Source organism: Rosa chinensis, chromosome 4 (assembly GCF_002994745.2).
Source record: "Rosa chinensis cultivar Old Blush chromosome 4, RchiOBHm-V2, whole genome shotgun sequence".
In the NCBI taxonomy this organism is placed as follows: domain Eukaryota; kingdom Viridiplantae; phylum Streptophyta; class Magnoliopsida; order Rosales; family Rosaceae; genus Rosa; species Rosa chinensis.
Window position 1 is genome coordinate 49,593,911 of NC_037091.1, and position 6,124 is coordinate 49,600,034.

The following is a 6,124-nucleotide window of genomic DNA, read 5'->3' on the forward strand; positions in this document are numbered from 1 at the left end:
TTTTGAACGAAAAAAATTGGTTGTGAGCCTATTCACCCCCCTCTAGGCTCCTTCTAGGATCTACAGGTCCCTTTACTCTTTCCCAGAGAAGAAAAGCTTGACTGCAATGCCGCGTAGCGGTCATTGTCATTATGAGGCGTTGTCTTACAGCTTGGTGGTTGGTCATTCATAAGTATGGTGCGCGGAGGCGTGACCATATGTTTATATATAGAGTACATGTAAAGTTTGTAATTGTACGAACAATGACAAATAAAAGGGTGTTGGATGTGTTTGAGCGAGTTAGGTTGTGTTTGAGTAAGTTGGGTGTAGTTTAGCGGGTAGGCGCTATGCGAGCATGCGGGGCGTGGCCCAAGCAAGTCGTGGCCATGCTCGATACCCAACTAAGTCGTTTATCCGAGCATGTTTAATTAAGTCATAGGTGTCAGAAGCTTCTAGATGTGGCATAGTTTGTTTAAGTGAGTGTCACATTAAATTGATTTAAGCATGGCATGTGTATAGCAAGTACTTGTAGTAAAGTTGCTAATAACATTTTGTATTTGTTGTAAACATGCATAGGGATCATTGAGATCAGTATGTAAAGCATGGCATAGCTAGCATGTAAGGCCTAGCAAGTGTTGCTAAATCTACGAAATGTTGTAGGCATGCTCAAAATTTATGAAAGCATGGCATGGCAATAGCTCAAATTGAAAGAGCGTAAAAGAGAAGATATAGTTACTTATCTTATGCCGATTTGGAGCGAGTTGGAATTGGATTTGATATAAGTACCCAAATCATGTTAGAGTTGTCCAAGCATGACACTCCAATATTGCTTTGGCGAAGCACCTTAGTAGGAGGATGATGATTTCGTTAATTGGAGAGGTAATTGATGATTATGTCTCCTTGAAACAAGATGAGTGATTAGTACATGGTATGTAAAATCAACACTAATATCTTGTATATGTACTTTGATGAGATATTTAAACAAAGTGTATAACCGATGTACGTAATTGATTACAAATGACATGTTGCATTTGTGTGCTTCTACCATGAATTTCGAATTGGCAATGAAATTTAAAGAAGAATCAATTTTAACTTGTCGGCAAGTGTACAGCAATTGAGGCAAGTGACATTTGATTATGTGCATAGCTATCAACTGGGCAAGTAGATGTAACAAAACCATGGCATGTAAGATTTATAATGGGAAAGCTTTGGCTTATTCATGCTGGAAGAATAACATGCTTTGACTCCGTTAAGATGGCATAAGGAGAAAGTATGGGTACATGGTGTATATGTGTAATCATAATTGGCGCATGGCCAGTCATTGATGTATGTAGTCATAGGTACAACAGCTGTATAGATTACTCTTTAGAAGAAGACAAAACTGAGAGAGTTTATTAGCTAAATAGCTAAGTGTGAAGGCATGCTTAGACGGACAAGTGTGTCATGCTGTTGATAGATAGTGGCTCATATAGCAGTTCAGTTGTGTAAATAGAAGCATAAGGCCTTCATATGTTCATATATATATATATATATATATAGCGGAAATGTACATATGTACATATATATATATACACACACACACGGGAGGAGCTTTAGTAGATAAGTATATATCATCTGGCATTGAATTAATGCATAGCAGATCATGCATATATTTGAATTATGATAAACAATGCTTCAGTTCCGTCTCTTTTGCAATTGTGTAGCATATTCTAGTATATAGAGTGCTAGCTGTGCACAAGGCAATGTAATGCAAGCAAATTTAGGCTTTTGAGATAGACATGAATTAAAAATAGATACGTGTACATGCATGTCAGTTTGACATTTGGGCCCAGCTAAAATACTAGTTGACCTCTTCAGCTAGCTTGTTTGTGGGTTAAAACTATATATATGTATAGTTTACACGCCTATCAGCCTCTGCCATATGCATAATTAGAAAAGAAGTTCCAACCTACAATTATTAATTTGATAACTGGCTCAACACTATCTGTGTGTATGTGGCCATGGTTGCTGGAAACGGCACACGCGGCCAAATATAAACATAAATATATGTGAACTATATGTATGTGAGGACAGGTGTCCTATGCGGAAAAAGTATATGTGCGCACAAATTATGAGAGAAAGCAGAAGCACGTGGTTCTCATAGGTGTGTGAAGCAAAGGCCGAAGCAGAAAAACTCAACTTTTTCAATTATGAAAGGGCAGACGAGTTGCTGCAATCCCAGGGCAGCCGATGAAGAGGGATCTCATAATTGATTTCACCGGCTATTGCGGGGAAGACTGAGGAGAACTCAATCTGGTGATTATTGGTGGATGAGTTTTCCAGTGCTCAGTGAAATAGAGATGGCCGGTGCTAGTCAGAGATAGCTCTGGGTGTCCTGAGTAATTCTGGGTGCGTTGGTGAGAGCTTTGGCCAGTGGATTGGCAGAGCTTTGGCAAGCAGTGGCGGAGGACTTGGTGCTCAGTGGTGACCCGGAGTCAGCGGAGACATGGAGCTCGCTAGCGGAGGCACTGGATGGCAGGCCTAGCGGAGATACTCGGTGGTGGAGTTTAGCGGTGAATGCCAGGGGAGGTTGCTGCCGGTTTGCGGAGCGGAGCATTAGTCCAGCGGAGCGGAGCCTTTGGACGGCGGAGCGGAGCATTTGGCTGGCGGTGTTTGAAGAACATGGGTTCTTGGTGGAGGTTTTGTTTAGCGGTTGCCGCTGATAGCGCTTAGCAGAAGAAGCCCGGCGGTGCTGGGTTCCCGCTGATGGTGGTTTGTTTGAAGAAACTTGGTGGTGCTGGTTGCCGCTGATGTTACTTGGCGGAGCCATTGCTAAAGGCTGACAGTGGGTACTATTTGGTGGAGATTGGATGAGTAACAGCAGACTCACGCTGGTGGTGCATCACTGGTGATAAGATTGGGTGCCCAAAGTAAATTGGTACCTCAATTTTTTTTTTTTTATGAGTTGGCGTTGACCAATGTTGACTAGAGTTGGTCGGCGTTGACCAAGCATTGATCGGCCCAGATAGGCGTTGACCAAGTATTGACCGACCAACTTTCATCAGCATTGACCAATGTTGACTAGAGTTGGTCGGCGTTGACCAAGCATTGATCGGCCCAGATAGGCGTTGACCAAGTATTGACCGACCCCAATGGGGGTTGATCAAGCATTGACGGCCCCAATGGGCGTTGACCAAGCATTGACCGGCCTCATGGGTCAAAGTTCGTGGTAGGTGACGAAGCCTTTGTGTTGGCTTCCCACAGACGGTGCCAATGTTAATGTAAGTGACCGAGGGGTCTAATTAACGTGAGAGAGAGAGAGAGAGAGAGAGAGAGAGAGAGAGAGAACACAAGATGTATAGTGGTTCGTCTCCCGCCTTAGTGGGAAACTACGTCCACTTAAAGTGTTGCACTAGGTGTGTTTGGGCCTTGCGGCCCAAGTTGATTACATAAGAAGAGTATGTAATGGGATGGTGATCTAAGTGGATGGAGGTCCCTTTTATAAGTAAGGAAGCCTCCCCTCTTACACTTGTTTTCCAATGTGGGATACTAAAACCACTATTCTAGTGTAGAAAGGCTTATTATGAAGGCAACTTGGCAAGGCCGGGAAGGTGGCTTCCCGGCGAGATATTGGTCGCTTCCGACTACCGTGGCGCAGCTTGGACATCGGGCTACGAGATTCATGTCTCAGTTGGGCCCCACCATGGCTTGTGGGCCCCTCTAAGAGGGTGTTACTTATACTTGGTGATGCAGAAAATAGCCTTGCTAGTGGAGGTATCTACAGTGCGTGCAGGATAGACGTGCAAGGTGATGTGCAGGGGATGCAGGGCGAGTACTGGACAAGCGCTGGGGCAGAGAAGCTGCGTCGCTCGGATGCTAGTGTGGCGCCTAGGGAGCAAGACTATTGCAACAGGGGGGGTAGGTCAGAAAGGCGGCTCGGCTTGAGCTAATGAGCGGAGGAGTCGATGCAAATCTGGTGGGTTCTTTGGTGTGAGCTAGGCCATGAAGCTTGGGTTGACGAGGAAAGACTCGAAGCGGCTCAGCTTGACATATCTGGGTTTTTTTTTTTTTTCTGGTTTTGTTTTCTTCTAGTGTCGACAGGAAAAAGAAAAAAAATCTAGGTTTTTTTCTCTTTTTTTCTTGCCTATTGGATCTGAGCGTGCTCATGATAACGTGTAAAAGTAAAATGAGGAAAATTAGTCTACTCATTTCATTAGATAGTCCTTTTATATAGGGTGAGGATTACAATGGTAATAGCAATTACAAGAATGACAATAATAGATGATTAAGCTGTAATTGCTAATTCCCTAATTCCATCTTCGTCAATTACTTTGAGGAAGGCACATAACATGTTTTTTCTTTAACACATTATGGAAATTCAAAAGTACACTAATTTTGGGAATAGCACATTTGAGCGGAGATATTGTAGTCCAAAATTTTTGCAATAAAGACTAGGAAAGGAGAAAGGAAAATAAATTCCATGGAATCTAAAAAGAATGATCTTCCCCCCATTTTCTCCTCAGTCAGGAAAATACTTCCAAAGTTTGTATCTACCAAACAAAATAAATGAATGACTTTCCTTTATTGATTCCTCAAATCCGTGAACCAAATTGATTTGAATACCCAAATTAATGGTAGTGACTCTTTTTGTCAATCCCATAGGAACAGACTGCTATGTTGGAAACTTAAGTCATATTCTTTCTACAAAAAAAAAAATAATAATAACATACTCACCAATTTGAGATTGAAGAAAAAAAAAGGGTTAGAAACTCTCCCATTGTAACTTTTAATTTATCAAACGGGAGGGAAAAAATTACTAAGGTGTATTAGGCTGACTAATGATTGGAATCAAATGGTTCAGGCTTTCACAATGTGACTGGCCCTAGCTCACGGCTAGCATATATCAATGTGTGTGTGTGTGTGTGTATTTAGCATATATCAGTATATGAACTTCCAGAAATTCAATATAATTAGGATGACTTAACTTCTAAAACATTGATGTATTAAATTGAAAATCTTATCCCTAATTTTCACAGGGATATTAATTCAAGATTCAACAACTATTCAAAAATTAAAAACTACACCATACTCACTATAAAAACCACAACATCTGTTCATACTCTCCCACATCTAATACCTTTAGGCCCCGTTTGGTTAGCAGGTGTACTTACATGAGCATTTGCCAAGCATAATTAGCTATAATGAGCCACGCTCATGCTATCGCCAGCGGCACCAACAACCACCAATGATGTGACCTACGGAAACACAGCCAAGAGGGCTATCACCTGAGCTTCGGCTCACCGCTGACGCGCCGAGCCAAGATCGCCTCACTGAAGCATTAGAAGCTGGGAACTGAAGCATATCAGTCCCACATCGAAAACAAGGAAGAGGTCAGCCTCTTCCCCACCTATAAAAGGTACACTCATCTCTCCTCATTAATTACGTATTTACTACTTACCTACTATTATTCTGTCAACATAAATACATTGACTAACTTTGGCATCGGAGATGAGAAGACCGCCCAACGCGGTCTCTCTCTGACGCCCTTTGTATTTCACTTGACAGGTAGCGGAAGTGTTGAGAACATCACAAGTAGCGGTCCGCCTATCGGACCAGCGTTAACCAAGATTTGGCCACCGCTAATCTTAGACATTAACATTAGTGCCGTCTGTGGGAATCCTTGAACAAAAGGCCATCCCACCACAACAATCACCATGACTAACGGTAGCGGGGGAAACGCTGAAGAGCAGGCGGACCAATCCGCCAACCCCCATCCTACCAACCTCGCGACTAACGTTAACAGTGCACTATTTAACACACTGGTCAACCTTAGCGTGGAACCCCAAGATACTCCCCAGGTCCCGCCTACTCAAGCTACAGCAGAGGCTCGGCCAGGCAGTAGTCGTCCACCAGGCCAGGACCTCGCCGCTATGTATGAGCTGGCATTAGCGGACCTTCACAGGGCGAGCAGGAGTGCAAGGAAAAGGCTGAGGCCCAAAAGCAAGTGGCCACGCTAATGTCAAGATTATATGAACTGAAAAAGGCACTGGAGGCCAACGCTAACCCAGTGCAGAGCGAACAATCGCAGAGTACTAGAAGTAGTCGACCCTCTGCAAGCAGATTGGTACCCGCACCAGTCATACAGATGCAGGTACCGCTGAACCCA